The sequence below is a fragment of the Chinchilla lanigera genome, unplaced genomic scaffold (genome assembly GCF_000276665.1).
Source record: "Chinchilla lanigera isolate Chin_1 unplaced genomic scaffold, ChiLan1.0 scaffold00057, whole genome shotgun sequence".
NCBI classification, from domain to species: domain Eukaryota; kingdom Metazoa; phylum Chordata; class Mammalia; order Rodentia; family Chinchillidae; genus Chinchilla; species Chinchilla lanigera.
This window is the reverse complement of record NW_004955458.1, coordinates 9,905,586-9,931,230: the sequence shown is the minus strand read 5'-3', so window position 1 is coordinate 9,931,230 and position 25,645 is coordinate 9,905,586. Positions and strand designations below refer to the sequence as shown.

The 25,645-nt window shown below is 44.3% G+C and overlaps 1 long non-coding RNA gene across 1 annotated transcript; it reads right to left on the bottom strand.

The window, feature by feature from the left end:
- Positions 1–472: 472 nt before the first annotated feature.
- Positions 473–5,413, bottom strand: LOC106149967. The gene is made up of 3 exons (XR_001236461.1): positions 4,651–5,413; positions 2,786–2,996; positions 473–686 (listed from the first exon to the last, which is right to left on the bottom strand). It is a non-coding gene; the product is annotated as an uncharacterized LOC106149967 (long non-coding RNA).
- Between the last annotated feature and the right edge of the window lie 20,232 nt (positions 5,414–25,645).

The following is a 25,645-nucleotide window of genomic DNA, read 5'->3' as shown; positions in this document are numbered from 1 at the left end:
GTTTCCAGAACCTCTGCGTAAAGTTAGTGCAACAGTGGAGTTTAATATCCACTGAGGGAGACAGGAGACAGAGCACTTCAAGGGGCAGTGATTCGTGATTTATGTAATTACAGTGGCTGATGAGCCAGCCTGGCAGGTAGCTATTGGAGATCAACAGTGCTTTCTTCTTGTTCAAAAACCAGAACAACAACAACAAAAAAACCCAAGAAACACCTGTCTGCAGCTCAAGAGTAGGTGCCAGTGGCCAGAGTGCTGCCAAGTTCTGGAAAAACGCAGCTCGGACCTTGTCCAGAGGACCATCTGAGGGGATGGTTGTCGTGAACTGGTTTCTCAGATGGCTTCCACTCAACTTTCCCTACAGGGACTGGTGGCATACCATTACCTTCCAGTAAATAGCCCACCCAGCCTTGTTGCTTGGGACATCACTGCTTATGACTGCAGAGAGACAAGAGTTATTTCATATCACCTTCCCCTGCCCACCTCGTCCAGGTCTCTGAGGATAGGCATAAGAGGAACATACCCAACAAGTGTGTATTCGCTATTAGGGACTTCGGCCACAACCCTCCGAGCAGTTTGGCCTGGGTTAAGTATGACCTTCCAATGCATCAGTATTTTTGTCAATATTAATCCTTAGTTATTTCGGATAGATCAGGCCTGCAATCTCCCAAACGAGTGGATAGTGAAGGCTGAAATAAAAGAGACAAGTGGTATGATTTTAGGGCTCCAGGAAGATCAAACCTCTCCAACACAATTCAAGATTCTCTGAGGGCTAAGACAGAGATCTTCTCTGGGCGGCCCATATTTATTTAGTTATCAAAACTAGGAGGGGAATACTAAGGAAAGGCAGGAACCACTCAAGAGCTTCTCCAAGTAAGACATGTTAATTTAAGAGAACTATGTTATCTCCAGGAAGGTCTCCACCCAGGAGTGAGGTGCCTGCAGCTGCAGCCTTTATCTAGTTAATTGAGTTGGAGCCAGGTGTCCTTAGCTGTGACCTTGTCTTATCCTTTGAGGCATCCTGGCTTCACCTGCCATTACAGGCCTCAGTCAGGACCAGTGACTCACAGAGGTTCACTTACTATGAGTCCACTGCCCACCTCCAGACAAGGGGCCTAGGCCTTGGACAGACTCAGAAGTAAACATGAAAAGCCAATTGGTTAATATTAAATCCTGCTCAAAGCCACTTTGTAGTGGTCTCCATCAACCTTCTCTAGCATAGGCAGATCTGAGCCACCTAGCCTTCCCCTTCCTGGAACTTTTCCCAGACTTCTCCAGTAGCAAGAGAAACAGGCAGAGAATTGTCCTTCTCCTTAGACCTTGCCTACTCTGCTTATTCAGTACTTCCTGCAGTCCAGTGTCGTCTGCCACAGACGGATGGACATTCCTGTGATGTAATAGGAAGGGGGTGAGTTGCAGTTCAGGGCAGGCCTCATTCCAAATCCCGTCTCTGCCTCTTCCTGGCTGTGGCACTTGGGGTCAGTCACTTAGCTCTGATCGTGCGTGTCGCAGTATTAATAATAGTTGAGTAGGTAGCCTCGTTGTGTCCTCAAGAATGACATTTTTTTCTCAGGCCATATGCAAATATCTTTTCCTTAGAGAAGAGACTCTGAAGGTAGGGCAGGGAAATAGAAAACCCGCCCTCTCCCAGGCTCTCCAGCCTGAGAGTGGGTGAGAAGCTCCAGAGGCCTTTTTGACTTACCTCCTGACCCAAACCCCTAGAGCAATGATACTTAAACATCAGGGGCACAATCTACCTTACAATAAAAAACCATACAAACAACTGCAATGGATTCAATGAGTAAAAGATTTTTTAAAACAATTCTTCCAAACAGATGGTCCTGCTCTATTGGAAAGATAAAAGGTGTATGTGAAAGCTGTCCAGAACATACAAGCTACATGTGTTTTCACATGTACAGATGGAAGTGAACTTTTAAATTACTGTGCTTCATGACATATAACAAATAAAGAAACTTAAGGCTTCTGAAACACTTCTGTAGAAGCCCAGGGTTTGTTAAAAGATCAGCTGAAACACTTAGATCATGCAGCACTCAAATCTCCACTAGATTTTCCTCTGCTTGTTGGGTTATAACATGTATGTCTGTGTTGGCTTAACAGGGAATTATGCACTTTGTACCACCAAAAGCCATTTGATGGTAAAGCTGGTGAAATTTGAATAAAATATGTAATCTGGGTAACAGAAATGTGGATTTCTTGGCTTTGACATTTTACTATAGTTATGTAAGATTGTTACCTTGAAGGAAGTTGGTAAATGAGACTTAGAATTTCGAGAGCTTACTTTGAGTTCATAATTATTGAAGATTTCCTTCTTAAGTCATTTGAAAATAATAGTCTTCCACCTGTCGAGAGCATATGCGGCTGTGTTACTAGTGCAGTGTGCACGCCACATTTAAAGAGTGAGTTTTCTTTCTTTTTTTTTTTTTTTTTTTTTTTTTTTTTGTCTTTTTGAGACAGGGTCTCACTATGCAGTTCAGGCTGGCCTTGAGCTCACTTTGTAGCCCAGGCTGGCCTTGAACTCACAATGATCCTCCTGCCTCAGCCTCTTGAGCGCTGGGATTACAGATGTGCACCAGCACGCCCAGCAAGAGTGAGTTTTCTTTTAGCTCACCTAGGTTTTTCTTTTTCCTTTCCTTACCACTGAGTTCTATAAATTCCACATTTGTTCTGTCGATCACTGTAACCCTGCTGAAGTTTTAGAAATGAAACAGCCAATGGCAAGTCAAGGAGCACTCTTTCAGGAACCCTATTTTAGCTGCTGCTTACTTACTAAGATAATGGTGCTGAAATCCAAAATTTCAGTCTGCAGTCTTCTGATGCAGTAGAAGGTATATGAATGGTGTGGCATGTTTTCCTGAAGCATTCTTTCTGCTTACAACATTCAGTCATTGGACCAACGCAATGCCAATCTGGTATGAAATCATTATGTGTTTTGAGTATCAAATTAGAGGCACCTTTTCCCTAGTGTAATGAATATTATTCTATAAGAAAAAGAGAGAGAGAGCTAAAAACTACATTTTAAAGAATACCCTTTTGAGTCGCTCACTTCCCTGCATGTAAAGTAAACTTGGGCGTGCTACCATGAAGTATAGCTGTCTATTCCCTTGGACTTTAGAATGTGCTGTACAGTAATGCCATGTTCTTTGATAAAATCAGTGGTGGTTTCACCCTTTATTACTTGGAGAAATGATACAGAATTCCCTGAGCCAGCTTGCCTAGCGGCGTTGTAATTGCCAAGAAGTGCAGGCTCCAAATTAACCTGTAGGACTGATTGCCTCGTGTGTTTTGACTAAGAGCATCGTGGTATTGATCAGATCTATCAGACACCTGTGAAGGTGAACCGAGCTTGGAATCACTTCTTTAGTAAACGTTTCATTGGTTGCTAATATAACTGCACTTTTTCGAACTCATCCTTCAGGAAAATGAAAAACCAGGTCATAAGGTCCTTGGCATTAAGTAGTGCTTTAGTTACATCGGCTGTGGAAGCTGCCTTGACCCACCCTGGGAGATGGAGACTTAAGGGCTCAGCTTTCCGAAAATCACTTGGTCTGACCAGCTTTTCTGGCTTCTTCCCCAGGGTTATCAATGCCGGGAAGAGCACGCACAACGAAGACCAGGCCAGCTGTGAGGTGCTCACTGTGAAGAAGAAATCCGGGGCCATTACTTCAACCCCAAACAGGAACTCCAAGAGACGGTCCTCCCTCCCCAATGGGGAAGGGCTGCAGCTAAAGGAGAACGCGGTAAGAACCCAGTCCTTGATCTTCAGGAGAGAGGGTTGGTGCGTACGTACTCTGGCCCTGCTGTGAGATGTTAGGGCTTCATTCAAGAATGGAAATGAGAAAAGTAAAATCCCAGGGTTAGTGGGGACCTGGAGTCTGTACTGAGGATGTCACACACTCCAAACTGAGGGTCTCACATGGTGGCTGAGCTGGTGCTTGTATTTTTAACTATGTAAATGAAGAACCATCACTATAAACAGGGTTTTACTGTAGGAGCTAATATAGGTATACTCTTCGGTGGTTTCAGAGACACTACTTCTAGGTCTTGGTGAAGGAAGTGATCTGGAAGCCTCTCGGAGAGTTGGAAATAACTCTGGCTGTTGGCTTGAGCCCTGCTGTGACTCTGTCCCTTCATCTGCAGGCACTGTAGTTGTCCACTTGGAATCTGAGCTTGATGCACTTGCAAATTAATACTTGTTTCCATTGGACCATAGTCCTCGCGGCCCACAGGTGGCCCTGCAGATGGCGTGCTTTCTACTGACAAACCAGAAGCACATCTCCTACCTCCAGCTTCTGGGGAATGAAGCAGCCGTCTCCTCAGAAAGCTCTGAGGAAATCTTTGGAAGTGACTCGGGTCTGTCCCTCAGCAGGTTAATTCGTCCTGTGAAGAGGTGCTCACTGGAAAACGGAGGGGACATTGAGTGGGATGATCCAGTATGCCTACTGTAGTAATCCTGATGCTTTTGTCTAAAATTTCATGGCATTTTAAAAGATCTGGGAATCTCTCCTTAGTCTTGAAAATAGGGTCTGGTTGCTTTTACACTCAGAATAATAAAGAATACAGTTTTATTTTGCTATTACTAGGTCATTTTGGATTAGAAAGCAATGGTTTATGGGATTTGTCAGTTGTACTTACTTTGAAGGACAAACGAGCGTTTGTAAGGTCTGTCCCGAAAGAACCAGAGCTGAGGACCCGGATGGATGGGATGAGACAGCGGTGGTCAAGTGCGCTGGCTGTGGAAGGAGATGGCTCAGTCATAATTCCACTTCTTAGCTCTTTATTTGCAGGGTATTTATTCTTTGAGTCTTAGTTTTCCATTCTGTAGAAAGGACTGTTAACAGTAATAACTGCCCAATGGCAGAAGGAGACTGCTGAGAAGTAGGAAATCCAGTAGTCTGTGGAAGACATAGAGCCGGTGTTTAATTAATAAATCCCTTACAAGTGCTAGTGATTCTTATCCTGAGGCCAGCCCCACTTCTGTCACTCTCCCGGGATAAGGCTGCGTGCCTCTTCTGCGTTTACTCATTGGTGAGTGGTGGATTATTCAATTCCTTTCATTCCTACTTGACAGGGTTATTTTGAGAATTGAGTTATTATGAAAAAGGGTTCAGAAAATGTGAGGCTTTCATGATAATGGGGTATGAATGCCAGTAGCTTAATGTTGCTCTTCTTCTTTTTTTGGTACTTCTCCCCTGCCACTGGAATGTAAAGTGATTTCTGTAAAAATAAGGCAGTGTGGACATCTGTCCCTGGGCTGGTTGATGATGGTGTTTTTCCTTTTTATTCAATTCCTGCCTGAGATGGAGCCGTTTAACTTCTCTTTATGAGAAGGCAGAAACCAGTGCATGTATTTTAGGATGGAGCCCTGACCCTCGCCTTGATGGTTCCGCCTCTCTACGAGACCCCCTTCCCGGGCAGAGGACCACACCCTGGCCGCCCCTTTTCCTGCCCCAGCCACAGCCCTTTTTCTTACATCTGTCTTCCATGTGAGGCTGCTTCTTAGGGTTAAAGGCTACAATACACAGGACAGAAAATTTACCATTTGAACCATTTTCAGGTGTGTGGTTCGGGAGCATTAACTCGTTCCCACCGATTTTTTTTTTTTTTAATTTTTATTTTAAAAGTTAAAAAAAGTAACAAAACAACAATGAAGACAAAATCAAAACAACACAAAAACCACAAAAATGATACATGACCTCAAAACAAAACGATAGGAATTAACAGTCATTGCTACATTACATACTGTTTTGATCAAGGACGTTGCTCGGTCCACCAGATGTAAGAATGTAAGACTGATCAAATGAGCAAAGACAGTAACAACTAGTGAAAAGTTCCCACCAGTTTGAGCCCCTGGTGGTGCACGGGGATCTACTCTCTTTATAGTAGTAAAATAACTAGAAAGACTCCCAAAGGGAGAGTCATGCATGTACCAGCAGTGGTTCAAGCTGCCTGGCAGCAAGACATACGAATTAGGCCCTGTTATGAATGCATTAAATACATTCACATATTTGTGCAACTGTCACTATTATCCAACTCCAGAACATTCCATCTTCTCAAACTGAAACTGCGTTCGTGAAACACTCACTCCGCTATTCCCTCCCTCAAGCCCTTGGCAGCCGCCGTTCCATTTTTCTCTCCCCCTATGACTATGAATCTTACCACTCTAGGTAGCTCACATAAACAGAACCATACAATATTTATCTTTTTGTTTCTGGCTTATTTCACCTGGGAAAATGTCCTCAAGGTTAATCCACGCTGTGGCATGAGTCAGAACTCTCTTCTTAAGGATGAATTGTATTCTGTCTTATGTATACATCCCATTTTGTCTCATCCATTCATCTATCTGTTAATGAGCGCTTGAGTTGCCTTCATCCTTTGGCAATAATAATACTAATAATTATAACACTGTTTTGAACATAAGTGTACAAATATTTCTTTGGGAAATGCTTTCAGTTCTTTTGGATATATATATACCTGATAGTTGAATTGCTGGATATGTAGTAATTGTTCTGATATTTTTAATGTTTTTGTTTTTGTTTTTGGTTTTTTGTCTTTTTGAGACAGGGTCTCTCTATGTAGTTCAGGCTGGTCCTGAGCTCACTTTGTAGCCCAGGCTGGTCTCAAACTCGCAACCAATCCTCCTGCCTCAGCCTCCTGAGTACTGGGATTACAGGCGTGCACCACCACGCCCGGCTTGTATTTTTAATGTTCATTCTGTTTTTTATCGTGGCTATACCATTTTAGATTCCTACCGATACACGAGTGTTCCAATTTTTCCACATCCGTCCTGACACATCATTTTGTATTTTTTGAAATAATAATCATCCGAATAGATATGAGTGCCATTTCACTATAGTTCTGATTTGCCTTTCCCTCATGGTTATGGATGTATTTTTATGCGGTAATTGGCCCTTTATACATCTTCTCCTTTTTTGGTACCAGGAATTGAACTCAGGACCTTACACTTGCCATGCAGGCACTGTGCCACTGAGCTACATCCCCAGCCCTGTATGTCTTCTTCAGGAAAACATCTATTCAAGTCACAAAATGTTCATATTTTAATTAGATAGTCTGTTTTGTTGTTGTTGTCATTGTTTGGTCGGCTTTTTAAAAGCTTGCAAACCATGATGAAGTATGCAGCCCCACCACTGAGCACTTGCCGGGTACCAGGAGTGAGATTCTGGGCATTTAGCAGGGAATAAAATAGAAAAATATTTCCACCCACAGGGAGCTTACATTTATTTATTTATTTTTCTGTTTTCTGTTTTTGGTACCGGGAATCGAACTGAGGACATTGCACTTGCCAAGCAGGCGCTTGTGCCACTGAGCTATATCCTCGGCCCGGAGCTTACGTTTATGAAGATAAATAAAATATATACATTTGTGTCCAATGGTAAAGCCTACAGAGAAAAAGACGGGATGGGAGGGCAGGAGTCCAGGAAGCGGAGATGTCAGATGTGGTTGTAGGTGTCACGATAAGGTGAGATTTGGGCAGAGGGCCTGAAGCTGCAGCTGTGTGGTGGAGGAACATGCTGCTGCCTGCGCAACGGTAAAAACCGTGAGCAGAAGCAGTGCACGTTCTCCAAATAGAGAAAGGAGGCCTTTGTGGCTGGCAGCTCCCGAGGAGCAGAGGTTGGCAAGGTCATGGAATGTGAGCCGACTTGGCAGGTCATTGTCAGGTCTTCGGCTTCGACTCCCAGTGAACAATTTACCAGCAGCGGGCATCAGAGTCACCAGTGATTTCCCCCTCTAGAAGATACTCCCTTAGGAGTAAAATTCACATATAGTGGCAACTCAGGAATCACAGTGAGATCACAGGGCCAGGATCTGTTGCACAGACAGGTAACTGTAGGTAATAGTAATGTACTACATATTTCAGAAAAGCTGTTGAGAGGATGGGGCCTGGAACAGAAGGAAAAAAATAAACATGAGAGACAAGGCAAGCTCCACTCATCCCCTGGTGAACCTTTTGAGCTTGGAGTCTGCACGCTCACTCTGACGAGATGAGCTCAGTACAGTTCTGATCTTGTAAGAGCTGAAGGAGAAAAAGTCTTTCAGCAGTGAGTGACATTACAATGGGGCAAGTTTTTAAAAATGTATTTTTATTGTGTGTGTTAATTTTACAAAATACTGCATTTCAGTATGTTATTTTCTTACATGCGTATAGCATAATTAGATCTGTCATCTCTTCACTGCCCATCTTGACACTGCTCCAGCTCCTCCTTGTACCTTTTCTCTCGTCTAGTAATACAGGGAGCGAGTTTGGATAAAGATACAGAGTCCAGTTGTTATGGAAGCCTAACTCGGATTGGCTGCTCTTGGTCTGGGAACAATGGATCAGAAGGATGGCTAGGACCATGGAAGGCTTTCTAGAGAAAGTGGTCTTTCAGCCGTGGTCCTGAAAAGTGGATAGGTGGGTTGAGGATGTGGCTTTGTGGTAGGGTGCTTCCCTGACATGCACAAGGCTGTGGGTTTGAGCCCCAGCATGTAGGTGCATGCACACGCACACACACACACACACACACAGAGGGAAAGGGAGAGGGAGAGAGAAAGGAAAATAATTATCAAGTGAGCAAAGGGAGTTTCTGATAGAAGGCACACGCACGTGCAGAGAGAGGCTGGCATGAGACAAGCCCTCCAGTATCATGAGCGCATGGGGTCAGTTGCTGGGTGGTAAGGTGGTGAGGCAGGAACCGCCAGCATTTTCACATGTGGTGCTTACCAGATGCCTTGATGAGCTGGGGTTTTAACCACACGACTTCAGACAAGGACAGGATGGATCAGGGCTAGTGGCGGTGGGGAGCGCTGCGTTGGGAAGGCCACGAGTGCAGCCCCGGAGACGGGGATGCCAGCTAAGAGGCTCCTGTGCAGAAACCCGGGTGAGAAATGGGATCCCAAGGTGCAAGGCGGTCAGTGGAGTGGGGACAGACTCAGGAGAGATGCTGTGAGCGGTAGCAGTTGAGGTGACCAGGTGACTGGCCGCTTCCGCCTTTCGAGGTAGAATTATTTTGCAGGCAGTTAGAAATAAAGGTTTGAAGGTCTGGAGCAGTTCAGATGGTTTTAGGTTTGGGGAATTACAATATAAAGATTATAGCTGAAGCCATTATAGACATGGCTTAGCTCACCCAGAAAGAGCAATAAAAGTGAGAAGATTACAGTGCAGAACGGAAACCTAGTGCCAGGAAAGTCCCAGAAGTTCCAGGAAGAGAGGGACCTTGCCAGGAGTGGAGATGACTGTGGCGTGGGTCAGGTCAAGAAAATAATGGTAGGAGAAGGGTGCGCACAAACTAGTATGAGCAAAAGGGCAGCACCAGGATAAATAACTGCTTCATTATCTCACTTGCAAGTAGAGTTGATGGGAAGGAGGACGGCAGACGGAGCTGGGCGGGCTCCCTGCTAACCACATCTTTTCCCTGTCTTCCCTGACAGCTTCCATGTTCTCCCTCCTGCCTTGACATCTTTGACCTCAGTAAATGTAATCAGACCAAAATACAGAATTCTACAAGTGTTCTTTCATGCATAGTATCACCTTCCTCCTCACAGATAGAAGAAAACTAAAGTAGTCCATCAAATAATATGAGATTCACCATGCAAAGAGCAAGTATTGCGGGAATGCTTATTTGTTGGAAATATCAGTGATGTGCAGAAGAGAAGAGTGGCTTTATATTTACTGACATCTCTTCTGTCAAGTGACAGCAGGGTAGCTAAGTAGCAGTAACAGTTTTCTCACCGCAGAGAATTTTTATTTGGTATTAATATAGGGGAAAGAAATGTAATGCCCAACCTGCTAGATGTTTGACACAAATGATTCATGCTCCCCAAAATCAGAGAATGAATTCTAAGGAACAACGGAGGTTAAGAGCAGGGAAATTCTACCAAGAGAGACAGTTCCTGAGAGAGACAGGAAGGAATCTGGAAAATGGGTTGCCGCCCACCCCACTTTACGAAAGAAGTTTTATAGAGCAGCATCACGAGGTGGGTACAACGCGGGACAAAACTATGATCAATCAGTACAATTATAAGTTTAGATGTCTAGGTAGCGGTTTTTAGTTTTTGTTTTGTTTTGTTTTGTTTTCTGGTACTGGGAATCGAACTCATGACTTTGTGCTTGCCAGGCAGGCGCTGTGCCACTGAGCTAAATCCCCAGCCCCTAAGGTAGTATTGATTCAACAGGGAAGCAGATCGCATAGCAGCTGTACCTGGAAAGAACCAGGGCCTTTTAGGAAGAGGTAAATCAGGGGGTTTCGACCACCCACTGCGGTGACTGATGTTAATGTTAATTTATTATCTCTTGGGGAGGCATGCAGGCCTGGTCATTTTGTCTTTCTCTTAAGGCCCGGCCTCCAACAGAGGCACCTCCAGCCACAGTGGTACACGTTTTCATCCTCTGTGTTGACTCCTTCGAGGGCCTAACCCTGTCTGACTGCCTATCGTATTTCTATCTAGCTTGGCTGTCTATAATATATAGAGTTTAAACAATATTAACTCATCCCTCATGCCCATTCATAATTTTTTTATCCCATTATTATAAGTAGCCTTTCAGCCAAAGAAGTCAATTTAAACCTATTTTAAAACAGATATATCTTTTATTTATCTATCTATCTACTTACTTAGTGAATAAAATACAGCATTGTATTCCACCTCTTCTGCCTTCTATGGTGTATATAGAAAGAGGGTCATATTCTGTGTTTCTGTTTTCTGCCAAGATCTTGGTGCCTTACTTCTAAGAAATAAAACATAAATGAATTTCTGGTTCTATCTACATATAAGTGACAGGAGTTACAGGAATAATGTTCTGAAGGACTCATGAAACTTAAAAGGGTTACAGATTAAAGGCTGCAAAGTGTTCGGCACCGTAGTAGCGTAGCCTGAAGAAACACAAGGGGATGTGGGTGAACTGCTCGTTTCCTTGCTCCGGCTACTCTGTAATGAATCTGTGTTTGCTTTGGTTTTTAATTAAGAGTTTAGTGGCACACTCACAGGAATAAACACACTGCTTTTTGAGGAACAAGGAAAAGACATTCTGACATCTCTGATGAAGTGGGCGTGAAGCACAGAAGAGAAGGGTTCCCTCACTGACAAGTAAAGGGGAATTTCTCTCGTGCCTGGAGTGCCTCCGGTGTCATTTCTATGTGAAGAGCCGGAAATCCACAGTTGGGCAGGTGGGAAGCTCACCCCCATGGAAACGTGCAAGCTTCTCACCCTGCCTACGCCTCATTACTTATTTGAGGACATAGGGTGGATGCCTAAGAAAGAAAGGAATCTAAAGCACTAGCATTCCCAAAAGACACTTCTGGAAGATTGTCCCTCAGGACAGACACTGTGCGCTTGTTGAGGGTAACATCTTATGCCAGGAGCATTTCGCCTCCCACTGAAGAGCTTAATTAACCAGACCAAGACTTGTGGGAATTAATCAGCTTCACTAGTTTTTTTTTTCTTTTGATTTAAAAGGTTATAAAGAGTTTTTATTTATCGTAGTGATTGCCATCCAGGGATAAACATAGCTTTTCCGCGAGCTTTTCAGTCCTTCTAGGAATGAGATAAAAGGAAGAAAATACTCACAGGTGACTTCTCTGAGAAGGGAAAAGGAGTTCATGCTTATGGGCATCGAGTAAGCTAGTGTTAAGAGAATAAATATATGCGCTTGTGAAGGCGCTGGGGTGGGAAGTATCCAAGGTAACGCGGCAGTCACCAGGACACCCCGTATCCCACCCTGTATGGGCCTTACTTGGAACCGATTGTTTTTGGCTTAAGACTAGACTCGTGGACACATGCATTCCAAGTCTGTTGGCCTTAAGAGCACCTTTACGTTGTTTAATTTAGTCAGGACACACCGACCATGTGCTTTCAGTATCTGTTAGTTCAGTGTCTAATTACAAGAACAGGAGATGGCTGTGCGAGCATCGGGCCAAGTTCATCAGCAGGGGAGAGGAAAACTGATTCTCTCGCTCAGCAGAGGGTACGGCAGCCCTGTGGGAATTCCAGGCAAGTAGGATCAAAAGGGGAGGAGAGGTTAAGAGGCAAAGGGAAGCAAAGCTCTGGATTGAAGATCCTTCTTTCCACGAATTTTCCGAAAGAAGGACTTTTTATCCTGAAAACACTCAGTGAAGGTTGTTCTGGTTTCACAGTGACAGTGCTCCTTGCCACTTACCTACCAATAACAAGTGCAGTGACATCATTACCTGCACCGATGTCTGCTATTACAGGTAACAGAGGAGGCCTTTGCTTCTCTCACTGTTTACTGTGAATTTTCCCTCTTTGTTCTGCCTATGCCTACAAATACAAACTTCCTCCTTATCTACTTAGATGATTTCAAGCAAGAGGCAATGGTTTCCTTCAAAACACTTACCTCTTAGTTCCAGGGACAGAGACTCTTGCCAGTGATTTAAGAAGGCTGACTTTGCCAGCAGGAGGAGACAGGGCTGGTGGCAGCCAGAGTGAGTTTGGAGTTCGACCTCAGTGGGAATTGGTTTACCCTGAAGACCAGGTTTGACCGAGGTGTATGTGTGTGGTAGCTGAGACCGCAGCTGATACTTGGTTCCACAATAGATTTCTCCACTGTGGCAAATCTTAGGGCTAAAGGAAAATAAATAGCGTTGAGATGGAAACTTCTTACTTTACTTGTAATCTCACTTCCCCTGGCTTTAGATAGAAAGACGTTGACAAGAGCAATCCCTCTCGAGATTTTCTTCTCAGTGTTCTTTTGTCCCTTTTACCACGATGGCCAGGATTCATCTGCCAAACACTGATCTTAGTGCTCGGCCAATACTAGTTCACAGAACCTCAAAATACAACCAAAACTATGTATTATTTTTGCATTTGTTTTACTGATTTAAAAACTAAAGCACAGACCTAGGCAGAGTGGAGCCCAGGCAGCCTGGCCTCAAAGTCTGGAACATAACGTCCTGCCCCTTCATCCGTTAGCACTAGAGAAAGATGGCGACTTTTAATGATATGTGTAGTTTCAACAAAATTTGTTATCAAAGACTTTTTCCTTTCCATGATGATTTCTCTTTTCATTCTGAAATTGGTTAGCAGTCTTCTCTGTCCACTCAAAAATTTACTAACTCAGGTAAAGAGAACTGAAATGAAATCATTCATGTTGTCCTTAGTGTCTGCATTTTAGAAAGGCCATCGTTCACATAAGCCATGGCAAGAGGAACAAGCCTTGTGATTGAAAGAGTATCTGAATTTAAATCCCGGCTCTACCCTTACTAATGGTCTTACTTTATACAAGCTCCTTGACCTGACCATACCTCAGGAATAATAGTAGTTCCTACCTAATAGGAATGTGAAATAAGTTAAAAATATGAAAAATGCCTCACCTCGCGCCTGGCATGTGCAAAGTACTTCACGAAAAGTATCTGTTGATGTTGTTATTTCTAATAATGGTACTTGCAGCTGCATTTGAATGTTATTAATAGTGCTTATATTTTCTTTCTGTAACTAATTCAGGGAGACATGACTGCTATATAAAGCAGTAGCTTGAGAACATTCCTGAAGTAATACAAATCTACAAGAACTAACAACAAAACTTTGCAACAGAGCGGTTGCAAACTTTACACTTCTTATCCCTTGCTGTGTATCGGGTGTGTTTTAAAATACCAGACCTAGCCACGCAATGACACACACATATACTCCCACCACTCAGGAGGCTGAGGTAAGAGGTTGGCTTGAGTCTTGGAGTTGGGCCAGCTTGAGCAACACAGTTTGCCATTTGAGGTAAAAGGAAGTTACCCTATATCTTAATGCATTGCTTACTAAGAAAAGAAAATGGCATTACTTATTGAAGTATATAAAATGATGAGGTTTCCCCAGTGGGAGAGGGGGTAAAATGCTGAATAATCAAAACGAGAAATATAGGAAAAACACCGTAGTACATGGCTCCAGGTGGCCACTGATGGAACATGGGCCCAGGAAAGGACTTCTTTGGAGTTCGTCTTCCTCAGCTCTGCTTCCTCACTGGCCTGGTCTGTGAGGGTCTGATGAGAACCTACAGACTGGCAGCTCTGTGAAAGGATTGTTGCCACAGATACGCTAGACTCTAAATTAGCATGCTGGCATGAAACCTTGAAAATTGGCCAGAAACATGATAAAAATCAAACCATCTAGTGATTATAGCAAGGAATCGGGAAAATGTGCCCATTCTGTGTTTCCCCACTGGAATGTAATTAATCCCTTTCCTCTAGAAATGGGGAAGGAGAGAGAGTTTACATGCCCTGCTTATAATGAGCCTTTTGTAAATCAACCATGGCTTTCCCTCAAACTGGGATTTCACATTTTTGATGTCCTTTTGCTAGAATAGTCTGTGGGGCAGGGAGAAGAAGATGAATATCAGATGTATGCAGTCTGGCATCTTCATAGAAGGTATCCAACCCAGGACACCATTTTTTTCTTAGGACAGCTATTTCTAGAATAGTAGCCTTATCAGTTAAAAGCAATTGTTTGGAATGTGTCATTTATTGGAATATAACCACATGGCTATAGCATATAATTATTTTGCAAATACAGAAGTATATAGATTTTCAAAAAGATTTAGTAACTTAAAGGCGTATTTTAACATAATAACAACCAATAATTATGTGGTCCTAACTGTGTGCCAGGCATTGTTCTGAGTATTTTTTGCCAAAGTAATTCATTTGCTGCCTTGCTGAGAGCAAAACTGAATGCTATCATTAGCTAACGTTTCAAGGCACAATTCATCATGAACAACAGCGAGTGTTAAGTTCATATTTCGACTGTCTCCTTGAGCATTTTGGTTCTTTTAGCTAGATACTATTGTTAGATACGACTATATAGTCATGGCGGGAGATAAAAAGTGCCCGTCATGACTTGTTCTTATTTGCTTATCTATTCTACTAGAAGTTTCTTTGCAGAAACAGCTTAAAAACCTAGTGTCCACTGTGAGAGATAATTGAGCTTAAGAATCAGTGATATAATCCACCATACCACTAGTCATAGGACCTGGGGCTGGGTCACAGGATGCCAAAGCTAACAGGCGTGAAGTAGTGTCCATCATGCGGTTTACCTACCACGCGAGGGCGCCAGTGTCAGCGTCTGTGAGAAACTGTGCTCTACTAAGGCTGCATTCTCCATTTTTAACCTTTCTCCTGCAGGCGGGACTATTTTTAACCCCTCCCCCCCCCCCCGCCCCCCGAGGAAGTGGGGGAGGGATGAAGGTGCCTCCGAGCCTTTAGGACTCTGTGCAGGGACTGAAAGAACGCGGAACCCTCATTTTTCTTCAAACTGGTACAAACGTGTCAGAACTCACCCTTAGTTTTTTGTGTTTCCTGCTTAAATCTCAGTGTTTCTGTTGCGCTTCACGGGACACGTCTGATGTTATGCCTGGAACCCCCCTCTCCCCGCTTCCTTGCAGCTACCCCATAAAGGGGTGGGCACGTCGTTGCCTCCCTGGTGGGCCTGCTGGCGTTCTGCATCGGTGCAGCCCCGGAAATGGAGGTGGTATGATAGGACTCTTGTTTCAGCAGGGCTAAAACGAGGGCTGGTGATTTTGCAGCTTCCGTCGGTTGATTTCGCTGAGGCTGAACGGGTATCAACTGCTTGTATCCGAAATTCCTTGTTCAGTGGATAAATTTCTGCTTGGAACAGTCTTACACTTACTGAAAGGACCCACCCCCAGCCAGAACTTGCTAAGTTCCTGCATTAGAGATGATCTGAAAACGGGGAGAAGAGAATAAGCGATGATACTAAAAAGAAGTTTCTAAATTTCTGAGAAAAGTAAATATAACACTGGGCCTAGTTTAGAGAAAACCTATGAGAGAAACTATGACCTTTAAAACTGTGTCACCTTCTGGAATCTTCCTTTATGTACTCCTAAAAAGAGATGGGGGCGGGTGTTACAAATTGCATGTAAGACTCACTTTGTTGATAAATGAAATAATTTAAAATGTCAGTGGGAAACTTTAAAATGTATATTATTTCAAAGTATTTAAAATTTTGTGAGTCATACACTTGAAAAATGTAATTTTTAAATTTTTTTAGTCAGGAAAGGGCTCAACTTTGTATTTTGTTTCTTTTTTTTTGTGGGGTTGGGGGTCAACTCAGGGCTTGGAGCACATGCTTAACTTGTGTTTATCTGAAGCAAAAACAAGGTAAAAATTTATTATAATATTCATTGTAAATCACATTATATCAAAAGCATGTTGCTCTAAATTTGGAGGGTCTGCCTTTTCAGGATGACAACTTTGTTTCTGTGGCAATACCGAACCACATCTTCATACTCTACCAACAGAGTATTTCAGGACAGAAAAGTTCTAGCAGTCAGTGGTGGCCAAGGTCATGCACACAACTACCACTAAGCAACACACAACATACAGTAACTCAAGCCGCACTGAAGTGCTAAATGCCACAGACCAATAGAAGCCAGGCAGGTTGCACAAAGTTGTATTATATCGCTAATTTGGAAAGATCCATTAACTTGGGCCCGGAAGAACTGGCTTTGAATCCTACCCCTACCACATACTAGTAATACTACTTAAAAGGTCTGTGCCCCGTCGGTAAAAATGAGATCACGACACCCATTTTATGGTGATAGGAGGGGGTTTAGCACAACAGAGCTGTGTTTGTATGGCCCCCTGCTGGACAGCTTGAGCCACCACTGGTAGGTGCACAACTGTTGCACTGGGCTGTTTTTTGGGTTTTTTTAATTATTATTATTTCATTAGTAAAAAGACCAACAAAAGATCCGTTTGTACCCCCAGTGGCACAAGCTGCCTGATGGGCGTCATACATGTACCACCGGTGGTTCAGACCAGCAGGTGCATGTTCAGCACAGTAGGTGCTCAGTAGCTGTCATCTGAACTGCGACTTCCTACAGGGAAGTAACATAGAAACGAAGGACAGAAGTACAGGAGTCGCGCAGTGGGGTGGGAGGAGCCTCGTTTGGCGGAGTGGAAGGTGAGGGGCTCCAGAATACAGCCTGTTCCCTTCCTGCTCAGCATGCCGAGGCTGTTGAGCAGTGAGTGTAGGCATTCACCTTCACTTAGGATGTTTTTCTTTCCTCTAGGCCAGGTGGAGTACTGTGCACAGTTACAGTACAATTAAATTTTTTCCTTTCGGCCTCCAGTTTTGTGAATCTTCACATGTGCATGTAGATGTATAAGAGCCACCATCATCAGGGTGCAGAATAGTTCCCTCACAACAAATCATTCATTCATGCTATCCTGTTCCAGTCACCCCTACACACACACACACACACACACACAGAAACGTGCACTCCTGTGACTTAGGGTGATATGCATGTTGAATACATGTTGTCTACTCCTGGCACTGTGTCCTGCATCTCTCTCTAATACTTGTTATACTTGTAGTTCCTGATTGTGTCCTAGATTATTAACATCATCTAGAGAAATTCTGTGATCCTCCTGTTCCCTGTTCGATGCCCAGTGCCCACATGGAGGCTGGCATGTAAGGGGAGAGAGTGTGAGACACGGCTTCAGTGAAGTAGTCCTCACTTTTTTTTTTTTCGGTGCTGGGAATCAAACTCAGGACCTTGAGCTTGCCAGGCAGGCGTTGCGCCGCTGAGCTGTATCCCGGTCCCGAGTCCTTACTTTCTGTGCCTTGGCTTCATCTTGTCTTTATCCTTCCTTAAAAAGGAAAATGGAAGTAGAGACAAGTTTAAAAACTCGCCCTGGCTCCCATGCAGAAACCAAATTTGTCTTGCGATCTTTTAGTCTTAAGCCTGTGATCTTCCTATGTTAAGATACATCGTGAGAAATGGAATCTGTTGTTTTATCTCACTTGAAATTTCCTAGGTAAATTATCCAACTTTTAAAATAGCTATGGCAAATTGATGTCGTGATACTAGTGACAGAAGTTGCCCTTGGACTGTTAGATCATGTAAAACTTGAAACTCTTATTTATCGTAAAGTCTTATCCTCAGAACCAATGCCAAACGGAGGGGCTGCTCCTCTTCACAGAGTGACTGAGTGAGGGGTAGGCAGGAGCCGAGGTGGCCCAGAGGAGACTTGAGCGCCACTGCGGCTTTCGCTTCCTCCTTTGGCAGCATGTGTCAGCTGAGCAGGTGGAGGACACAGCTTCCCAGACACACACCTTACCCCTCCATCTACTGATGCAGAGGATAAAACACCAGCGGGTTGTGCATCCCAGCAGGACATAGGGATAAATCAGAGAAGAATCTGGGTTTTTTGGGGGGGTTATTTTACTTTTTGAAAATACAGATAGGAAATACAGTGTTAGATCTTTTGCAAAAGGGAAGGGTAGCGGCTGGGGATTTAGCTCAGCGGCACAGTGCCTGCCTGGCAAGCGCAAGATCGTGAGTTCAATTCCTGGTACTGGAAAAAAAAACAAAAAAAGAAAAAGAAAAGAAAAGAAAGGGAAGGGTACCAAGAGGTGGGGGAAGGAAAGAGAATTAACGGCTTACATATAGGTACCAAGTCTGCACAAGGAATGTGATCAGTATGTAATGCAAACATGCACCAATAAACACTTTTTTAAAAGAATACAGGCCTTAGATGTAGGGGGGAACATGTACATATGTGTACTGATATTGGACCATGAGACTCAGATCTGGCAGGCTCCTTGGCTGTCCCTGGAGCCCATCTGAGGTTACCAGGGCCTTAGGTCCAGTCTACATATCCATATGACACACCATCCACAGAGAGCTGGAGGACACAGTCCTGCCTGTATAAATAGTGAGATTGTATTATTCAGCTTACTGTTGCTGAGGAATACCCTGTACCCACTACTTTAAAAAAGAGGTAGAATTTGGCTCATGGCTGCAAGGGTTCGGTCCATGGTCAGTGGGCTCCAAGGCAGAATCATCATGGCAGAAGGAGGTGGTAGAGCAAAGATATTCAGTTTATGTTGCCTGGGAAGCAGGAAAGGGGAACCGTGTCAAAGAGGAATAGGGCCAGGGGCCAGATGTAGACCCCAAAGTCACACCTCAGTGAGCACCCAGACACACCCGGAAGCATCCTTTACTAGTCCCCTAGGCCGCATCTCAGCCAGTCCAGTTGACAGCTCAGCGTAAGCATAGAAATCAAGTCAGCCCCAGTCGCTGACTAGGTTAGGTTTGTTATGTTCTTTTGGTTTTTCCAGTGTGAAGTGTCATACATAAAATTCCTATTTCCTCAACTCCTATTTTTGCTTTGAAAAAATAAAAACATGGAAAAAACACATTGTACCCCCTTCCTTTCTTTGTATATTTAATAAAACTTTACTGAGTATTTATTTCCTACCACGTTCTCACTAGGAATTGCAAGGTGAATGAAACACATGGATCTCCTTGAACAGAATTTGATGCAGAGAGTGGCACCAACAGTGGGGTCAGTGCTGCTGTAAGGGATGCAGAGCAGCAAAGGTGGTGCAGCAGCCTGATGTGAGAGGTCGTGTTCTTACCAAAAACTGAAGGTGATTCCCCACGCGGGGATTTAGGACTGAGTGTGTCAGACGGAAGAAAAATACAAGTGGTCAAAGTGCTCACGATAACTGCAAGATGGCACAGAGGACATCGGAGAGGGGTTCCAGACCGCTGTCAAAGAGCAAGAAAGGCCCTGGAGAGTAGTAGCTGCTAGGTCATCTGACGGCGGTGAGCCGTGTCGGCATCCAGGAGACCGGATGGTATTTTAAGGGTAATAGGCAATCAGTAATGGTGCTAACCAGAGAAATGACACAGGTGCATTGCAGATTTAAAATGCTTTAAAAGCATCATGGTTGTCAGCATACGGGTTCTTCACGCCAGTCACTGGAGTTCATGATTGGATCGCCTGGCTGCTTTATTCCTGGTTTAGACCTCTAAGTCAACAAAGGCTGTCAACACGGGGGCAGGAGACGCTCACTCCGGTTCTCAGGTCAGACACCAAACCATCAGAACATCCCGCTTACCGTACAGCAGCTGGTAGCATCCTTGTAAAGAAGAGGGTGAAAGAGGAGGAGCCCTCTCACCCTTTCCCAAATAACTGTTCACATCCTGTTTGGTCACACTTCTTTGAAAACAGATTTTTATTCTCTGTAATGCCTTGCTCACACTTCAGACACCAGGGCCCTCCTGAGTCTCATAGCGCAGAGCTGTTAGCCTCCTTGGCAGGCACATTGATGCCGCCCTTCCCTGACAGTCTTCGGGGGCCCCTCACCCTCCAGTGCCTCCTTCTGCTCGTGCAGCTTTTACAGCACTCTTAGGGGCCCAGGCACTACGGGGTATGGGGAGCCCAGGGCAGCGCACTGAGGCTCCTTCGTCTGCCTCGCCAGGCTCTGGCATCTCACCCCAGCCATACCTAACCTGCGAGGCCGCTGCCCCTAGGGTGCATAGGACCAGGGAGCTTCCATGAAGAGATGATATTTAGGCTGAGTACTCAAGGACAGGTGCAAGTTAGGTAAGGAATCAGAGACGGTAGCTTATGAAGTGCTGCATGGTGTACAGTGTGGTGTGGGTGGGATTTGTGTAAGGGCCAGAATGCAGCCAGAGCATCAGAAACTAGATCAGAGATTGCACACTGGGATGGCTCACAGGTGGGAGCCACCCCACAAGCCGTCAGGACAGTGAAAGAAACAGGGTCAGATTTTGTGTGTTAGGATAAAACCACATGGTCACAACTTGGGTTGCAGAGTAGAGGAATAAATGACAGCCCCAAAAGGACATTTCAGCAAGTGTCCCCAATGGGGCAGGCAGGGCATTGCTGGGGTTCAGCTGAGTGTTGGGGTTGGTGGTTGAGAGCACGGGCTCTGGGCCTTTACATCTCTTACAGGGTGGTGACCTCAGGCAGTCACACTGTGTCCCTCACTGTCCTTCTTTGTAGGGTGGGGATAATAACCATCCTATGAGAAGAATTACATGAGTCAGTATGTGTTAAGTCTTTAGGATGCTGCCTGCCATATAAAATGTGTGACACGATGAAGTGATCCCACAGATCCCTAACTGGGTGTTTCTCCAACTTTAGGGTCTTTCGCTCTTGCACAGCTGAGCTGGAATCTAAGCATGTAGTGCAAGCCCCTCTGTGGTTGTATTTCTCCAAATAGTGTATCAGTCACTCCCATTCCCCTGGCCCCATAGTACACTGACTCTGGAAATCTCTTGGTGAACTTTAATTTTATCCAGTTCAGAGCCTTGCAAAAAAATTTTTTTAAACATTTGAGTCCTTTCTTTGACCAAAAACTTTTTCAAAAGTTATTCATTTTTATAACCAATAAGGCTGCACCGCTGTGGGTGAAGTCAGAGGCAAGGGGACTCTAGACTGTCACATCTACTTCCTAGGTCTCATTTCCCAACCAGGGAACACGCTGCGGGCACCACTAGTCTGGTCAGTGCTGGGAGAGTTAAGTGACTCACCCAAGGTCATCTGGTTTACTGACGGCCGATCTGAGGATTTCATATTGGTCTCTTTGCTGCTTAACACCCTCCCTGTGCATTAAAATTGGGGATTCTCAACCTTATATCCTCATCAGAATGAGGGAATCCTCATCAGAATGAGAGAAAGCACCAGGGGAGCTTTCAAAAATGTCGGTGCTGGGTCCCCAGCTTCAGAGTTGCTGACTTAACTGGTCTGGGATTGGCCCCAGCATCAACCATGGCTAGATAATTCCAACCTTAGTGAAAGTAAACTTGCTTTGTGGAAAAAAATGTATTTTATAGATTTTAGCTACAAGAATTACAAATGGCATTAAAAGAACTAGGCTGCACCGGAGCTTACAGCACTGTTGTAGAGCGTATTCCCTGCGTCAAAAGTCTGCAGCCAGGATTCATCCTGACTGCGTAAAATTCCCTCGTTTTACCAACTAAGCATTGTTGCAGTAGCTTTGGAATGCTTTCCCTCGCTAAAGAAATGGCTGGATAAGTTGTCTGAAAAGCTTGAAACTTTTTTTTTTAAATGTAATAAAACTCCAGCGCAGTGGCTCAGTTCATGGGATTTGCTATTCCTTGGTCTAAACCATGAGTCTAGAAACATGATACAGTTTAGTGTGACAGAATCTGGGCCTGGGTGCTGATACCACTCCCACGGCATCACTGCTCTGGCCCTGTGCCAGTGGCCTTGAACTCACTGCCTGAGTCTTAATTTAAATGGGCTACGGAAGGGCTGTGCATGTGTGCTTGGCCTAGTTAGGTGGCCTCGAGCCCTTGAGGGCATTCCATGTAATGAGCAAGAAACCCTTTTGTTCTGCCACTGCGCCCTGGCCGTGAGGGGGCCTCTGGATGTGAATGAAGGCCAGTGTGCCCAGGATAGGCCTGGCCAGCCTGACGGAGGGAACTTTCCCTCTAGAAGGTGCAGTCTAGCTCGCAGCAGGGGTTGCCGGTGCCTGGTCAGGCTGACTGGTTGGCATCCCCTCCTTGTCCTGCCTGAAGAAAACCCCCCTTTGGTCAGAGGTGGGGCGGGCTTACGTGGCTGCTGCTTCGGAGTGCGGGCCCATCTCTGCACTGTCCCTCGGCAGAGCTGGAGGACAGGGCTCCTCATCTGTTTGCAGAACAATGAGACCCAGAGACTCGCCGGCATTTGTCTTCAGATGCAAATAAGACAAAAAAATATACAGGAATATCAAGGAAGTAACATAGTCATCAAAAACTTAAATAAATTTATGATACGACATCATCTATTAACACAGAAGATAACAGGAGCTGGTTATAGGCTTAATGACAACTATTATTCTTTTTTTTTTGTCTTTTTGAGACAGGGTCTCGCTATGCAGTTCAGGCTGGCCTTGAGCTCCCTTTGTACCCCAGGCTGGCATCGAATTTGCAGTGATCCTCCTGCCTCAGCCTACTGAGTGCTGGGATTACAGGCGTGTACCACCATGCCCGGCCAATGACAATTATTATTTGAAAGTAGTGGTGAGCGTAAACATTAATTCAAAGTATTTAGAATGACAGTGCATTGATTCTGCTGACAGCCAGTTTAAATTACTGCTAATACCATTTCCCCACATTAGAAAGAAATGCTGAATTTCCGAGGTTTGTGAAAACAGATTCACTGCCTCCCCAGGCCCCACTCCCAGATTCCCTGAATTAAGAAGCCCAGTCTGGGGGATCAGCTTTATTCCTGATTGATACCCATCTCTGCTATTTGTAATTCTCTCTGTATCTGTGTCTGACTTACTTTGCCTCTTATGCGTACCATGTCCCAAGATGCTACATAAACTACACATCCTTTTTCCCTCCAAGTGCCCAGCTGTTCTTACAGAAACTAATGACCAGGGCTTGTCCAAATGTCGTGAAACCTGCGTGACAATAAGCCTATAGGTAAAACTGCTCAGGAGCTCTGTGGCATCCTAAGCAAAACAGTCAGGGCCCCGGCTCTTCTGCGGCCTGCCTGTCCCACCTGCCTGAGCCCGCCACTTTCCGCTGTTGGTTGGCTGGTTGATTTGCAAAGGGCTGCCCTACCTCCAGGAGCTGCTTCTGTGATAAGGATAGGGAAGAAAAGGGCAGAAGGACAGGCAAAAGACTAGGCCAGTCAAGCTGGTCCTTTCTGCCAGGAAAACAGTAGCTACCACTGTCACTGCAGGCGTCTTCCAGGGTTGCCCTAAGATGAGCCAGCAGAACTTTATTGAATGGCTTTAGCTTTTTAAAATATTCATTACTATGGAGTACATAAAACTACTAGTCACAAATGGACGTTACATGCACCTTGCCTGTATCTTTATTAGTTTTCTGAAAATGAAGATTTCAAAGTTTATTCAATCTTAATATTTAATATCCTGCCCCTCAAGTAACATCATATTTTTTTTTTGTCTTTTTGAGACAGGGTCTCGCTATGCAGTTCAGGCTGGCCTTGGCCTCACTTTGTAGTCCAGGCTGGTCTCGAACTCACAATGATCCTCCTGCCTCAGCCTCCCGAGTGTTGGGATTACAGGCATGCACCACCACACCCAACCTTACATCATAATTTTTTCACATGTAATTGTCCCCCAGATTTATTGATAAAATTGAAAAAAATGTATCCGTATTTAGGGTGTACCGTGTGATAATTTGGCAAACACGCACAGTGTGAAATGATTGTCACAAGTCACTTAACACATAGCTACCAGTAGTGTGGAGGGATTTTTAAGTACTATATGCAACACAGTACTGTGAACTGTAGTCACCCTTCTGTGTTTTAGATCCCAGAATTTATTCATCTCATAGCTGGACATTTATACCTTTTGACCAAGATCTCCTCATTTCTCCTATCTGCCAACTCCTGGCAACTACAGTTTTCTCTGCTTCCATGACTTTGATTTTTTAGATTCCACATACAGGTACGATTGTGCAGTATTTTTCTTTCTGTGGCCTCCTTATTCTACTTAGCGTTATGTCATCCAGGTTTATTCACATTATTGCAACTGGTAAAATGTCCTCCTTTTTATGGCTGAATAGTATTTCATTATCTGTGTGTATGTTTACAGATATATAGATATAGATACCATATTTTTTCTGCCCATTTTTCTGTGAGTGAACATTTAAGTTGTTCCATATGTTTGTCATTGGGACTCGTGCAGCCACGAACATGGAAGTACAGATATCTCTCTGAAATACTGATTTACGTCTTTTGGATCTATTCCCAGATGGGATTTGTGGACATGGTAATTCCATGTTTAACTTTTTTGAGGAGATTCCATACTGTTGTCCACGATGGCCGTCCAGTTTACATTCCTACCACAAATGCTCAAGAGTTTGCTTTTCCACATGTCCTGACCAGCGTTCATCTGTTATTTTTTATACCAACCATCCTGACATGTGAAGCCATACCTCACTGGGACTTCGATTTGTGTTTCCCTGACGGTTAGTGACATTGAATAGCTTCCCAGATACCTGTGAGCCGTTTGTGTATCTTCTTTGGGAAATAGCTGTTCAGAACCATTGCTCATTTTTAAACACAAAAAGGTTAAGAAAACATAAATGGCCTTTAATACACAACAGTACAAATTTGCCAAAATGAAACATTAAACGATAATTTAGAAAATGAAATGACCCTAAGTGAGCATGGGCAAGTTCCTAGGGACTGACAGGTGTTAATAGATTCTGTGAGAGAGAAAAAAGTGTTTTTGAAAGAAGCAAAGGGTGAGGGACTGTGGTAGAGCTCAGAGGTGAAGCGCCTGCCCAGCATGCACCATGCCCTGGGTTCAATCCCCAGGACCAAGGAAGGGAAAAAGGAATCGCTTCAAGTTTTCTAAATTTAATAGAACAACTGTAAACTCACACATTCAAAAAAGACAGACTCCAAACACACAAAGCACAAATAGACTGGCACCAAGACATACCCTACTGAAATCCAGAATAAACACTTTTATTTTTCTTTACAATATCTAAGCTCGCTCTTTCTCTTCTGGATATCCTCTGGGATACCCAGTACAATTGTAAATGGAAGGGCTAGGAGCACATATTTTGCTTTTTGCCCAGCGCTGGGGAAAAACATTCAGCTTTCCACCGTGGAGTATAATGTTGGCTACGGGGTTTCCGTAGGTGCCCTTCATCTGACGGGAAGGTCCCTCTAACTCCCAGTTCGCTGAGGGTCTCTCCTGGAGGGTGTTAGGGCTGAGCATCTCTTCGTCCTCCTGTTGGCCACTGGTGTGTGTCTGTGCAGAAATGTCTGTTCAAGTCCTCACCTCTCAGCAGACGTGTGGTCTGCAAGTCTCTTCTCCCCATTCCCTTGGTTGCCTTTCATTTCATTGAAAGCATAAACTT